The sequence below is a fragment of the Motacilla alba genome, chromosome 1 (assembly GCF_015832195.1).
Source record: "Motacilla alba alba isolate MOTALB_02 chromosome 1, Motacilla_alba_V1.0_pri, whole genome shotgun sequence".
Lineage (NCBI taxonomy): Eukaryota > Metazoa > Chordata > Aves > Passeriformes > Motacillidae > Motacilla > Motacilla alba.
The window spans coordinates 45,305,477-45,321,243 of NC_052016.1; the positions used below are offsets into that span (position 1 = coordinate 45,305,477).

Genomic DNA, 15,767 nt, shown 5'->3' on the forward strand with positions numbered 1-15,767 from the left:
CACTATTTTTAGTCTGGGTTTCAGGAGAGTTGTGTTTAGTTCTTGGCTCTGCCACAGACTTCCTGCATGACCTTGGGCAAATCGGTTTCTTTCTCAGTGCCATCTGCAGCATAATACACTTTCCTCCCACTCTAAATTTGTCTTGTTGATGTGGATTATGGGCCTTTTGGAATAGGACATCTCCTTGCTGTGTTCATTTAGTGAGTGGCACAGTGAGGTTCTGAACTTGTGACTCCTAAATAGCTTTTTAATGCATCAAGATCACCTTCCATGACCAGTGTAACCAGCTGGGGTGTATAAAATCATTAGCTCTATTGTAGATTTCAGACAAAGCCGGGTTTCACTACATGTTTCCGTTACAGAACTTTTTATTTCAGCTGCTAAATATTACAAGCAGTTTTTGTATATATTTTCCTTCTCTTTTTCACAGTGCAGCCAATGTTCTCCTGCTTTGTGGCTATTTCCCTGGTCCCTGTGATTAGTATGGAGCTGCTGATCCATTCGCTTACTTGTCTTTTCACCTTCACTCTAAATGACAGCAGCAAATTGCCCGGCGCACAAGTATTTTATGGAACCAGTCACGGGTGCTATGCTGCCGGTCTTCACAGGGACCTTCTTACCTGTACCTGGCTTTAGCAGTTGTGACCAGCAGCCCAGTGGGAGTCATGGGCAAAGTGAGAGAGCAGCAGACTAGAAAGCAAACAAAAGTAATAGCATTTCAGAGTTCTTGCAAAGCAGGGAATAGCTGAAGGTAGACATTATTAAAAAGAAAAAAAAAAAAAAGGAAAAAGATGTTAAAGTGATCCCTCTCTTTTTCTCTTGAATGAGATACCTGATCAGGCAGGGGCCTGGGCTCTACTGCTAGTGAAGGAAACAAACTGAACAGATGATCAAACAGGTGCCTCATCACGACATCCTATTAAAACAAGCAGAGTGAGAACTTGGATAGCAACTCACAAGCGCAGAAGGCACTAAATATATTTCCTCCCTACTAAAGCTAAAGGGACCAGCTCTTTGGACAGGTGTAGCTTTCGCAGCAGAGTCCCAGGCTCTTACAGACCTCTGGCTCGGCCATCCGACTGCCCTTACAGGCAGGTTGCGATCGGGCTGCCACCCCGGAGCGTGTCCCCGCGCTCAGCCAGCGGCCCCCCGGGGGAACCGTGTCGGAGGGTATCGGGCTGGCGCTACTCAGCGCGGGGACCAGGCTCCCGCCGCCCGCCCAGCGCGGCTCCCGGCAGGGCTCGGGGTGCATGTGAAGCGGCGCCGGACAGGGCCGGCGGCGGCCGGTGAGCGCAGCCACTGCCCGCCCGCCCGGCGGCAGGAGAGGAGCGGGGACCCCCGAGGGCAGCGGGGGACACGGCACGGCACGGCACGGCACGGCACGGCACGGCACGGCACGGCGCGGCGCAGCGCCCTGCCCGGAGCGAATGACCTTGGGCGAGTCCCCTGGAGGGCGGGCATTCCACGAGCGCCTCCTCGACCTCCCGTGGGCCGGGTCCACGGTGGGAGCCCCGCGGCGGGCGGGGCCGGGGCTGGGGCCGGGGCGGGCGGCGGCGGCGCGGTCCCTCCCCGCGGGCGGGAGGCGGGCGCGGGCCGCGCTCCCGGCAGGCTGCGCTGGGCTGCGCTGAGCTCGGCGCGGCGCCGGGCGGGGAGCGCCCCACTCTTCTCATTCCCTGACTCTCGCCACAGCCCGGCGGCGCCGAAGGCGGCATGGAGACCCAGCGCGGGAGACCGCGGGGCAGCGCCCGGAGCTGAGCCGGCCGGTGCGTACCCGCCTGGGGCTCGGGAAGGGGCGCGGAGGCGATGGCGGAGAAACTTTCTGCCGGGCAAACTCGGCGGTGCGCGGGCGCTCGGGGGGCTGCGGCCGCGACTCGGGGAAACTTCTGCCGCGGGGACTCCGGCAGCGTCCTTGCGCTGTGCCCGTGTCCCGCTCCCATCCCCGCGCCGCTCCCTGTCAGCGGCCGCTCCTGCTCCCGCTCTGCCCGCAAGGTGCAGCAGTGGGCGGCTGCCCCGGCTGCGCTTCCCGCTTCGCACCGGGGTTTAGCTCGCAAGCAGGCAAGAGCTGGCTTTTCGTGTTTTAAGAATTTCCCGCCGCCTTTTAAGTGCTTTGATTTTGTAGTTTTTTGTTGTTTTTTTTTTTTTCTTTTAAACTTGTGGCAGCTAGGGCGAGGGGGTGTGCGTGTCTGTCGCTGCTCTTCAGCTGCAGTTGCTCTTGGCTGAGCCTGGGGACCGGCTGCAGCTGCTTGGGTTGGGGAGAGCCGGGTGTTACCGGAGGAACTGCTTGTTCTATCTGTCTGTCTGTCTGTCTGTCCATCTATTTTTTTCCCTCAATGTTTTTAGGAGGGAGGGCTCGCCTTGCCCTCCCCGTTCGCAGGCTCCGGAGCCGGGGAGCGCTCTGTCCGGGACAGCGGGGGCAGCAGCCGTGTCCCCTCGTCCCTGCCGGGCTTTGCTGGGGCTGCTCGCTGCGGGTTCCCACCCCCTTCCATGTCCCGACACTCGGACCGCGTGTGTGTGTCCGTGTGTGTGTGTGTGTGTGTGTGTGTGCAAGGGCTGGGGTGTGCACCCCTGGGAAGGGAGCCTGCTCCGGCTGGCGATGGGTTAAACGTGGTGCTCCCAGCTCTAACTTCTGCTATTAAAGGAAGTCATCCAGCCTCTCCTACCCACTTTTTGAATCCCGCTGGATTATTTGCAGGAGGAAAAGAGAGCCGCAGTGCCCCAAGGAATGCATCAGTGGGTGTCTTTTACCTTTCCAATTTTTTTTTTAATTTCTATTTTTTATGGTGGCTTAGTGCCCTTGCTTTGTTGCCGAGAGGATTAAGCGTTGCCGAGTGTCCTTAGTCCCAGATTCAATTAAAATAAATACAAATACATGGGACATAAAGGGAAGTCAGCACTGGCATCCTGGCAGAGGCACTAAAGCATCGAGTTTGGTTAAAAGAAAGGGATTCGAGGAAATGAATGCTTCTGTTCATACCCGTTCGCTTTCCCTTTGCAGTGCTGTCAGATAGCTTAGAGAGGTGTATCTTTTGATCAGGGTTTGTGTGTTCTTAACCAACTTCTGTCCAAAAAAGAAAGAAGAAGTCCTCTCCACAGGCACAGGTGTTATAATGTATCTCTCCTTTGGCAAATGCTTTATGAAATTTGGTTTGAGTCTTCAGCAAAGGAATTAAAAATCAGGAGAGGATGAACTATGAGGAATGTAGAGGAGAGTTGCTGCACCATTCTACTTGCTGCCTGGGTGCTCTGCTTTCACTGAGGATTCATTCCTGGTTCTGGAGCAGCTGTGGGAGGACATAAGCATTAGCTGGGAAAGCAAAGCAGAACAAGGCAGAATGCCTGGCTAGTACTTGTCTGCCTCTTCCTGCTGACCTTCAGAGGGCTGCTCCTTCAAGTTAACAAAAATTTCCTTTTGTTGCTTGGAGAGGACTTGGTGGTAGGTGCAAGGAGAGGAGGAGTGTTCCCTTGGATCTAACTTGCTGTTGCAGAGTGTTACTGAGAAAGAGCTTACAGGTGTGATCGTTGTGTTCTGAAAAACACTAGAGTCTTGTTGAGAGAGCCAGATAGGAGACAATGTACTGCAGGACTGCAAACTATAGATATCCCTCTGTCTGATCCTTTGGTGGTGCTAGTGTTGTAGAAAATCAGCAGGTTGGCAGTACTTGTCTTGATGCAGTAAACCGTAGTTTTATTTACTTTTTTTCCTGTTTATTTTTAAGCTTGATTCTTAACAAAGCATCTGTTGGCATTGTAATGACTGCGCTCCATACCCGCATGCCAACAGTGTGTAGGATGGTTCCTGACCTGTGTGTTATGTTACTGTGTTGTTATCCTGTGTGGTGGACAGGGATGGGGTATAGCCCCCCCCAGTTTCCCTAAATTGCTGGCTTGCTCTGTTTCTCACACAAGGGACTTCTGTTCCAGCAGGTTATGTTGTCGTGGCTCCTGCCGTGTTGCACTACTGTGACCTGATGTACTCTGGTTGATGGATTCTGTCAAATACAATGAAATGAACAATTAGGAGGCGGTTAGGGTGTTTAGCCATTGCTTGTTAGGAGCAGTTTGTAGGTGCTGTTCCACTACAGATATATTTCTGTGCTGAGTTCTAAAATGTCTTTAAACACATGCCAACCGCAGTCATACAGCTTGTATTTACAGGCAGGTTTTTGTGAAGGACAGAAAGTTGGTTAGGATAAGGTTTGTTTTAGAATGATGTGCCAGTGTGAAACATCATGCTTCTGCATACAGGTCTGAATCCCTTACAGTTCAACAGTATCTTAAATCTCCTACCTGTTTGATGAGTATTTGCTTGCTTATGTGAAAGGTTTCATGACTTCTGCCTGCAGTACATAATACAAAAGCTCTTGGCACTGTTAAGACCCTTATTGTGCTGGCTGGAAGTTCCAAGGCAGAATGGGCATGGACTCAAAATTGCTGCGACAGAGGTGAAATACTGGCTGTGCTGACTTCAGTGGGAGTTTTGCCATAGATGACAATGGGCCAAAGCTTCAACCCAGAAGTAGTTCTCCCTTCTTGTTGGTAATCCTGGTGAGTTCTCTAGGGAAGCTTTTGCTTTTTGGTTGCCACCCAGACTGAGTCTGTGAGGCAGAGAAGACAGAAGTCTCTTAGGATGTCATGCTGTGCCTTTCACAAGCACAACATTCTTGGGAAGGAAATCAGGGCAGATAGAAGTGGAAACAAAACCCCAAATGTGGACACATGCTGACTGTCTTGCTGCTTGTGTCCTGAGTCATTCCCAGGAACATGGATCAAGAACTCTGAACTGAGCACAATTAGCTTCTTGAAACTGCAGAGGAGGGATCTGTCAATGCCTGCAGCCAGTGCATCTCCCAGTCCCTGCTTCTGCATTTGCAAATTATCGGTTTAGTGACAGACATTCAATATGTGAAGCAACAGTACATTCATTAATTCAACCCTACTTAGCCTGTGCACACTGAGTTTTCTGTATGTATGTGATCTAGTGAGTTATTCTAAGAGACACTTCATATATCCAGCATCTAGATAAATTTTCGTGTTACATGACAGTGACAAATGGGAAGTGTTTGCCACATTTTTCCCACAACTTGAAGTGTATTTGGTACAGAATATCAGAATATGCATTTAATCAGTGCCGATTGAAAGCTAGTCCAGGTCATGGCCATGTAATAAAAATGATAGTCATAGCAAGAATGTGTTGCTTCAGTTTATTATATTCAGCAGAAGAGGGTTTCTTAATATATACCAAAAACGTTGACTGGGATTGAGGTATTTGAATCTGTCTGATTTTTTTTTTTTTTCTAGTGGAAACACTGTGGTGTCTGCAGTTCCAGTGTAGACAGTTTTCTTTTACAGTGCATTCTTCTACCTTGCATTTATGCCAGACTTTTAGGTATTTTGCTCCTATATGATGATGAAAGAAATGAAACTATTAACTAATGTGAAGCTGAGTAGCCTGTCTTGCATGTGCATTCTTGCATGTGCATCCTTACATTAACAGACTTTAATAAGGAGAATATGTTGAGCATTTATAAATTATACCTTGTTAATGTCTCCTAGCTTGTTTGCTATGAGGATTTATGCATCTAGCAATAAACAAAACGGTACTAATTCTTATTTACTTTATGTAAGTGCACAGACCTAATTTTGTCCCAGTATAAAAAGTCATTGTGTTAGACCCTGAAGTCATATGAGTGGTTAACATCTGGATGTGTGTATTAATGCAGGTAAGTTTTGGGCACTGTTAGTACTGTCAGGATGCAAAAGATGGCAGTGCTGTGAAGAGGGATCTGAGCAAACCCTGCTGGGCGGTCGTTCAAACCTCTGCTCTGGGATCTGCATGGACTTCCAGACTTCCAGCTTCTGGGTTTTCAGTTTGATTTTTTTTTATTTATTTTTTTTTACATAATCGCAAATCAAAGAGTTGATGATAACCATCATTGTATCTTTGCTCTGGTTCTAAGCCCTAAGTAATGTATTCTCTTCAGTGCTTGAACTTGAAGGCTGAGCTGGAGACAGGACTTGCTGTGTGCTGGACTAGAATATGCATTAAGTGATGCAGTGTGAGAGAGATGCTGTTCTTAGCTTGCTTGTTTTTCTTAACTTCTCGTGCAGTGCTACAGGCTGGGGGAAGAGTGGCTTGAAAGCTTCCCAGTGGAAAAGGGTGTGGGGTGCTGGTCAGCAGTGGCTCAACTTGAGCCAGCACAGTGCCCAGGTGACCAAGAAGGCCAGTGGCACCCTGGCCTGGATCAGCAATGGTGTGGCCAGCAGGACTGGGACAGTGATTGTCCCCCTGTACTCAGCACTGGTGAGGCCACACCTCAAATCCTGTGTTCTGTTCTGGGTCCCTCACTACCACAAAGACATTGAGGGGCTGGAGTGTGTCCAGAGAAGGGCAGTGGAACTGGGGAAGGGTCTGGAGCACAAGTCCTAAGAGGAGCTGCTGAGGGGAGCTGGGGGTGTTCAGCCTGGAGAAAAGGAGGCTTGGTGGGACCTGATCACTCTTATGACTGCTTGAAGGGAGTGTGTAATTAGTGGAGGTCTATCTTTTCTACAATGTAGGAAGCCATAGGACAAGAGGAAATGGTGTCAATTTATGTCAGGGGATATTTAGATTGGATATTAGGAAGAATTGGCTCATTGAAAGGGCTGTCAGTCATTGGAAGAGGCTGCCAAGGGAAGTGTCACCATTTTTGGAGGGATTTAAAGGATGTGTATATGTAGACTTAGGGACATGGTTTAGTGGTGAACTTGGTGGTGCTGGGTTAGTGGTTGGACTGGATGATCTTAGAGGTATTTTCCGACTCAAATGATTCTATGATTCTCTACAAAAACTTCAAAATATAGGGGTTTTTGGGTGAAATTGGGGTTGCATGGGATTAGTAGCCATGTTTCCACTGATATGAAAACTTCCTGATTTCGCTCGTTTTTTTTCTTCAAAGAGTCGAGAGCAGACCTTGAGTAGGGTTGCAGGGATGTAGAGAGATGTAGGGTTTTGTGTTGGAAAATCCTCCATCATCTTATCGAGCTGTTGTTGATTTTGCTGCTGTTCTTGGTGTATGAGCCTGGTTACCATAATAATTATACCTAAATATGTCTATGCCTGTACAAATCAAAGGCATGGACAGTAAATCAAAGGCATGGACCCTGCAGGCACTTAAAGCAATTTAACCCAAATGAAAAACACCAGTGGCTTTGCCTGGGAGAAAACAATATTTTATTTCTTTCTTCTAGATGATGGCACTACTAATTGTATAGCTTCCAGTGCGTGATGATAACTTCCTTTGACATCAGTGCGTGTTGGCTTGGTCATTACACATGTGCCAACACAGTGCAGCCCCTGCTGCAGGGCTTCAGTAGTGCTTTCCCTCTCCTCCTGCAGAGTCCACAGCTCTGTGCCTTGCATGTGGAGCTGCTCTGAGAGTTGTGGCAATATGTGGGGTGGCTTCTCTGGACTGAAATCCTCCTTCCTTTTCTACTAGCTAAGCTGACTTCTCCCCTTTTTTAAAAATGCATCCCTGATTTAAAAAAAAAAACAACTAAATTTTTAAATGAGTTTAGGAGGCCATCCTGAGATGTTCTGAGCTTTCTAGGCAGGTAGCCATCAACAGGCTGAGTTAGGCCACTTCTGTCTTCAGTGGAGCTGGTGGTGGGATTTAATGCTGACTCTAGCAGGAATTGCTTTTGGACCACTCAGAGCTCTTGAAATTCTACTCTGCAGCATTTCCAGCTTCTTAGCTTGGTCCTGTAGAGCATCTGGGTAGAGGGAAATCTTTTTGAAGGCTTCCGGTAGTGCTGGTGAGAAATAGTCTGTCACCAGCACTGGAAATGCACCAGAAACACAACTTGTTTCTGCTTGCACTGTGCAAGCCATAAATAACTTTTCTTCCATGTCTTTGCAGACTTCAAAGAGTCTTCCAGCTGTTGCAGGAAGCCTAGTGAGAGAAGGTAGCTGCAAGTTTAATTGTAGCTTCAGGACTTTAGCTCTATCAAAATCCAAACAATCTGATAAAAATTACAGACATTTGAATGTTGTCAGAGGTTAAAAGTGAGCCCTCTTCAGAACAGCTGTTAATGGTTTAAATCTAAAAATAAAGGAGCTTATTAATATTCCTAAATAACATTGAACATAGATGATTTTTGCCTTTGAACCATTTGAGCACTTCACATGATTGTGCAGGTTATATTTCTTGGTAAGTGCATATAATGACATATAAATGCCAGTTTTGCTATCAGATGTGTAACACTAGTGTATTCTTAATATTAAACATGATTATGTCCAACATTGCTTAAACAAATCACGGCACCCAGAGTCTTAAGAGGATGCCTTTGTATTCTGCTGCAGGGTGAATTTTTTTGATGACTCCTCACATTTCATGGAATCCTAAAATGGTTTGGGTTGGAAGGGACCCTAAAGATTAGGTAGTTCCAGCTCTCCTGTCATAGGCATGGACATGTTCCACTAGATCATGTTGTTCAAAGCCCTTTCCAACATGGCCTTGAACACTTCCAGGGATGAAGTAACTACAGCTTTGCTGGGTAACCTGTTTCAGTGCCTCACCACCCTTGCAGTAAATAATTTCTTTCTAATATCTAATCTAAACCTGACCCCTTTCAGTTTTAATACATTACCCCTTATTCTATCACTACATGCCCTTGAAAATGTTCACTGCTCTACCTATGGACTCTTTTCTTGTTGCCCTTTACATCCCTGGCCAAAATTAATTCTGTTAGTTCTTTGGCTTTCCTAACCTGCTCCCTGTCTGCTCAGACAGTCTCTCTGTATTTCTTTCAGGCTGCCTGTCCTTGCTGCCATCCTCTGGAGGCTTCCTCTTTGTGTTTGAGTTTGTCCAGGAGCTTCTTGTCTATCCATGTGTCCATATTTAAATAAGCAATTAATAATTTTGAGATATGCACGTGTGGGGTGGGTTTGGTTAGGTTGGTTGTTCAGATTTGTTTTTTGACTTTTTTTTTTGAAAGCTGATGTTGGAAAGTCTTTCATTCATCCTCTGTGTGGTGATTAGGTAATGGCATCTCTTGCTGCAGTCCAGGTGAGTGAAGTCACTGCTTGCATGGCTGCATGTTTGTGGTGTGATTGCATGTGAGGTAGAGTTGCCAGCTTGTGTTGAGATGACCTAGCTTTATGGATTTTTGCTGTAGTGCAGTGATGGATACACTGGTAGTCAATAAACTCAGAGCTGAGGTTTTACATGAACATTTTTTTCCATAGGTTAGTTGTGATACTTTTTAGTCAAAATTGAGACACCACTACTATTCACTGCTAGGATTTTCAAGGAAGCATAATTGCTGCTGATTTCATTTAGAGAAGACTAGCTTTTTTCTTTGTTCCTGCTCTTTGTAAAAAAAAAAAAAAAAATAAAGTGTTGCTTCTGCTTTATCCTTGGTAGAGTGTGTTCATAATATTGAGTCCAAACCTAGACAAGTCTAGGTTTAGACAAGCCCTATCCAGAAGGAAGTGTCCCTCTGGCTGAGAAGCTAGAGGACTGGGTCAAACAACAGCAGGAGTCATTGTTACTGTTGTTATTTCAAGCTGGAAGTCTGGAAGTTTTAATTTATGGCTTGGATGCGAACAGACTTAAAAGGCAAACGTAGCTTTCCAGTTGCCAAGAAATGTCATCATGATGGTGAAGCCTCTTGACACTTCTGTCACTTGCCTGGACCCAGGGGGCTGAATAATTCTGAGATTTTTGTGAGTCTTCAGGGAGCAGGTTGGTTTTAAAGTCTTACTGTTTACCTTCCATGCATGAACACAGTTCTCTCAAATGATGTGTGAGCTTTGGATCACCTTTGGTGCATTGGATGAGACTTTGCCAGCCTGCCTTGCTGCCCGGTGCAGGCTGCTGGCTTGCATCCCTCGGCTTTGCACGGCCATCTGTTTGGGAGGTTCTTTACCCAGCAGGTTTGGTGCAGGGAATATTTAAAGATGCCTGCAAGGCTCCTTTGGTGTGGTTTACTGCATGAGTAAAAACCATGGTGATTCAAATCCTTAGGACTATAAGCAAATTTTCTGTGTGCTTTTGCAGCCATGTTGTGAGATCAGGAGTAAATGGTGAGGCACGTGTATGCTGCTGTTGGGGCTTTGAGAATTGACCTTTGCCAATCTGTGATGAAATTGTTTGGCTGTGGTTTATCTTTGGGTGAATTGATATGGTGAGGTGTAGCTGGACTCATCCTGGGCCCTGCTCCTCTGAGCTTGCACAGTGCATGCCTGAGTTCTGCTCTGGAGTAAACCAGCAGATCACACTGACAGCGAGAGCCTGAAGGGTCCTGCTGGAATAACAAACCAGTGGTGATTCCCTATGGATTATCATGGTGTAGGGAAAAAGACCTGCATACTATGTTAAAGCAGCAGGATGCAGAATTCTGTTCCTTTCTCTCTGTTTCCTCAGCTGTTTTGAGAAGCTGCATTCTGAAACACCCTTCAAAGAGCTGTTTCTCTCTGCAGTGGTTTAGTGACAGCTAAAATGATTCTTGAACATTAACAAATATCAGCTGATCCACAGCTGAGTTGTTCACGTGTTCACGTGTGTATGGAAAGACTAAGGAAAAAGTGAAAGGGAGAATATTGCAAGGTTATCTTCTGTGAGTAGAATGTACTGCTCTGTCTGGGCATGGGTTAATGGATGTGGAGGAGTAAAGGGTGGGGAAAAGAAACAGTGGGAGGATGCAGTTTTCTGATGGTGGCAACTCAGTAAAGGAACATGGAAGTTTTGGGGTCCTGGACTATGCTAGGTACCTGACTGGAGAATGGGGAGAAGGAGAAAGATGGATAGGGAACTGCAGCTATATTGGCCTTTACTGGCTTATTTTTTTAAAGCTGTCATAAATACCTGAGATTTTCAGCGTGGCTAGAACAACATAGTTGATGTCTTTGTTTGGTGTTCTTAGATTGACAAGCCTAAAATGGGCTTTCAGACTTCGTTTTTCATTATCTAACCACATGCAAGTGGAAAATCTGTCTGGACGTAGATTCTGAGAGACAGTGTTGTACAAAGGATCTGGCTGAGATTGAATCAAATTTGACTTTTCAAAATTTAGTAACTTTGGGAATGCTTCATCCATTACATGACTGGTTTGTTGTTTTGTATATAAAAATGATGGTGATAGTAATAATAAAAGCAGTGTTTCCACCTGTTCCCAGAAACTTTAAGGCATTACTATGATAGGCAGATGAGCTAAAGAAATGCACTTTCTGAAGTTCACATCACTTTTCTCACTAACTCTTCTGAGAGATTTCCTTTTGGCTTCCCAATTGCTGTGATGCACAACTTCTCCTCAACCCAAGTTTAAGATGAATTTAGTATTCTGTGACTCCAGCAGATGTAACAGTCTATCACAGCTTGCAGTGTATGCCCTGCAAAGAATTCACCTGCAGTGTGACTGGCCTGGCTCGCATCCACATTAAGAGGGTGTTGGCAAAAGGAGGGAAATTGAAGTATCCTGCAGTGATCCTTTGTGCATATAATTTGCCTTTCTCACTTTTGTTGCTTTTTATCTACTGTGTGCTCTTCTCCCATGCCCAGCCGCAGTTCCATGTACCAGTGCAAAAGAGAGCTTAGCTTCTTACATTAAAAGTAGTTTTTCTCCTGATTGATGTGTTGCTGGAGCTGTAGGAGCAGTGTTACTCACTTGCATGTGTCAACCCTGCTTCGAGGGTTGTTCATGTGTTGCTGCTAAGACCAAAACTGCAGCAGGAGGTGAAGCCCTCTCCTGAGATGGTGAACCCAAGTGCCCGTGCTGGTGGCTGGTGCTCCTGGGCAGCTGGGGCTTGCACAGCAGGCAGGCTGGGCAGGGAGCTTGTCGTGGCCACAGAGCATGCTGTGCTCACGGCCATCCTCACAGATGCCCTTCAGGGGTTATATGGAGATACGCACTGGCTCTAATAGGAGTCATTAAGCAGAAATTATGTAGGTCATTATCCTGTGTGGAGTGGGAGTTCTTGTGCAGCGTGTGTGTATGTTGAGGATTGTGGCTGTTATTGTGGTATGTCCTTACCGGATTTAAGTAATGTTGCTCTTACATGTTTAAAGTTGTTCCTAATGGGATTGGCCACCTTCAGGGTGCACTTTATGCGTGGGCTGTCTTTATTGTACTGACAGTGTAACCGTGTTTGTAGCTGAAGGTCAGCAGAAGTCCTGGTTTCTGCTGTCCTCTTGGTTAAGTAGTTCTTGGCAGTTTTGGAGTCATTTTCCATCCACCAGAGTGAAACTGAGATTAGAATCTGTTTCTTTGGATTTCAGACAAAAGGAATGGTGACTTCTTGTGAATGTTCTTTTCCTTGCCAGTAGAGGCTGGATGACTTAATCTCTGCATATATCAACATGTTGATCAAGTTTCACACCAAAATATCCAGGGCTAACTAAAATAAATATTCAAAAATATTAGCCTGGCTTGTAATTGAAAAGTTCTCTTGGTTATACAGTTCTGAGTGTAATGAAATGACAGCTCAGGGCTGGATTTTTAGGATAGCTTTATCTGCAGTAATACTCAGCTCTGGGTCTATCAAAACAGCCTTCTAAAGCCAGAGCTGCCTGTGGCATGGCATTTGCTCAAATATGCCTTAATAAAGTCAGTGCCAGGTTTCCTATCCAAACGAAAAATGAAGTCTTTGAGTGTATCTGCTTTTCATATACCTTCTAGGAAGTCCTAGGGCTGAGATTCCATGGAAATGGCAAAGTTGGATTAATTCTGGGTGTGTTTCCTGAGGGAGATGTGGCTGGTTGGTTTGCTCTTACCTTCCTTTCTTTGGGCAATGAGCATAAGGCTGGAGCTGATGTCGTGGGTGGAGATGGGAGCAGAGCCCTTTGCAGAGTGCTTGCTGGGCACCTGCTGTTTTACAGAGCAGGAGTTTCAAACCAATCATAATGCAGAGTTGCATGCCATCCCTTGTAAATAGAGGTACTTCAACCTGCTTATTCCAGCAGGTCGACCCCAAGTGATGCTGGAGGAATCAGGTGGCTGTTGAGATCTAGATGCAGAAGTGCTGTAGACTGAACTCATCATGTCTTTGCCATTGCCAGCAGGAACACTTCATTTACAGTAATGTTATTTTATCATGAGCCAAACAAAACCACACAATAAAGCTAAAAACACACCAGGCTGTATGTTTTAAAGGTATCAATCAGTCTGTTAATTGAAAAGAAAAACCTTTTTTCGAGCTTGCTTTCCTGTACTGATTCTTTTTTAGCTCTTAATTAGATCATTGGGACAAAAACAGGAATGAGGGGTATGTGGGGTTTTCCACCATTTACATAACCAGTAACTCTTCTTCCCAAGAGTGTGGACCCTAAGTTGGAGCAGACTTCATTGCTGACTGTGCTGTGAACATATAAAGGTTTGGGATCTTTTATGACACCAAGACTTTGAAATCTACCCTGACATAGTCACTTAGTGGTTACGGTATGAAGAAATAAGTCTACATTAAGGTCTGATAAGGTACCAACAGTCCCTCCAAGGAAACCATTTTACCATCCTTGTCCCCATGTGCCCACGTTTTTTCCACTGAAAAAAGAAACTGAAGGGAAAAGTGGAAACCCTGAAACTCTGACACATTAGGGAATATTTCCCAAATTCATTTGGAGAGAAATGTTATTGCCTATTACCTTCAGGTCTTGCATGTCTTATATTTTACAAGTCTGCAGAATCTCTGAGGGTCAAGGTTTCAGTACCGATGTTAGCTTGTCTCACCCTTAGCAGTGAGTCCCAAAGCTGTCTCCTTGGAAGGGGTTAGTACCAAGCCCTCACACTCCAATTAAATGGACAGACCTGCAGTAGTAGTAGTACTGTACAGACTGCACAGGGATCCTGATTTGTTCTAGCTGTTGCTTTCTTTAATGAGTTCCCAGAAAACATCTGCTATATCTTGGTATTTAGTGTTGTGTAAGATGAACCTTTAGAAGGAGGGAGATGATGGAACAGTTTGATAGGAATGACTGATAACAAGTGAAAATGCTGGTAAGCAGCCCTGAGCTGCTGCTATCTGGTATGGTCTCTCTGGTCATCCCATGGAGGCCTGTGGAGACACAGCTCCAGCCCACAAACCTGTAGTTTGTTTCACTGATACATATCAAAAGGCTTCGTGAGTTAGGACAAGATCCTGACTTGCTCCCATTTTAGAAATGAAGAAATCAAGGCAGAGGCAGGTGAACTGATTTGCTCCATGGCCTCACAGTACTAGAGGCTGAGTGAGATCTGGGACCCAGCTGTCCTCAGATTTTTGATGTGCAGAAGACTATGCTCAGCAATTCTGCCCAAGAGGAAGAAGACACATAAGCTTGATCTAGCACTGCAGTGCTTAAAAAGTCACTCATGTTGGTTAGGGCACAGTGCATGTTGATTTAACTTCAGGTTTCCCTGCTGCTTTTCCCTTTCTTATAAGAGACTATTGAGAACAGCATTGAAGTTGTATTTTTCTAAAGAAAACTGGTTCAGATATTGATGTAGTCAAATACAACCCATGAGCTGCGGTTTGTCTGAGTCCTGGGAACTGATGCCCTCACTGCCAAAGAAGACAGGTCTCTTGGCCTCCTTATCATCAGCACAGCTAGAGATAAAGGAATTCCATGCATGAAAGGTCACCCCAGCTTAGTAACACAGCCTCCCTCTATGGTTAATGATAAGCACTTCCAGGTGGGTTTCATTCCTTCCTTCCCATGTATCTGGCCAGGAACTCGGGGTGGGTGATTCATGCTGCTTACATTGATTACTGTGGCAGTGGAGTTGATGATTTTAGATTAGATTCATAAATTTTAGCTGGCTGAATTGGATGAGAAAAATTCCACACTTATCATCTTGGGTGAGTTTAGTGACCTCCAGTAGTGCTACCACACTAGCATCTTTTAGAGAACTGTATTGGTGAGAGAAAATAAAAAAGAAAGATATTTAGGAAAACAAATGAGAGAGACTGTGTTACTACTAGGCTTCTCTTGATTTGAAGATCCAGGATGGTTAGAAATTGCAAATATACTTTCTATAGATATCTGCTGTTGAGAGCATGAGGGGATTTAGGCATTGTGTTTTGTGGAAGTTCTGGGTGAAAGTTTTTGATAGAGGTAAGCACGCTTAACTTACAGGAACTCTATTTAGGAAACAACAATTAGGAAGAAGGCAATAGCAGAAATTAAAAGAGAGAGGAAATTGTATTAATGCCTGTCTTTTTGGTAGCAAGTAGGTCAGTGAGCTGAAAAGGACTCTAAACCGACTTGCAGACCTCATGCAGTATGGAGGATGAGATGGCAATTTAATCAGGGGTTGGTTGTATAAAGCAAAGAGTAGTCAGAATTGCAGAAAACATGTTTTATTTTGGTTGTTGAAAATAAAGATCAAACTTGTGTCAGTCCTGCATTCCCATGCAGAGATAGCCAAACCCTTTGTCTTTGGGTTTATGGATGGAGGGACAAAAGCAGATTAATTGAGGCCATGCAAGATTATTGTGTTGCACATGTGATTGCTGACCTTGGTGCGAGGCACTGTCTCTTTTTGTGTGCCATGCCACAGCGTGGGTGGCAGAGGGACTGTGAGACCCCCCCTGCTCAGGGCTGCTGTCACAGGGGGTGTGCAGGAGCTGAGGTGCCCTGATTCAGAAAGCCATTTGTGTGATGAGCAAGTGACGACACGATTCCCGCTCCCCAATGAGCGTGAGGGTAAGAGTCCAATTATTTTGCACATAATGAGGAGGTCACTGAAAGAAGGACTGGAGTTTGGCAAGGCAAAATGGGAATGCTCTCTTGCTTCCATTTTGCCCTGGGAAGCCT

General features: G+C 45.7%; 1 protein-coding gene across 12 annotated transcripts in view; it reads left to right on the forward strand.

The window, feature by feature from the left end:
- Nucleotides 1-1,484: 1,484 nt before the first annotated feature.
- The window catches only part of FAT3 (FAT atypical cadherin 3), a 399,575-nt gene continuing 385,292 nt past the window's right edge, over nucleotides 1,485-15,767 (forward strand). For 6 of the 12 annotated variants that reach the window (XM_038142926.1, XM_038142945.1, XM_038142962.1 and 3 more), the window contains exon 1: nucleotides 1,486-1,763. The gene's annotated coding sequence lies outside the window, so the exon portion shown is untranslated. Of the gene's footprint in view, nucleotides 1,764-15,767 lie in introns of all 12 variants that reach the window. The other 6 variants (XM_038143014.1, XM_038142982.1, XM_038142996.1 and 3 more) reach the window with 2 other exon arrangements.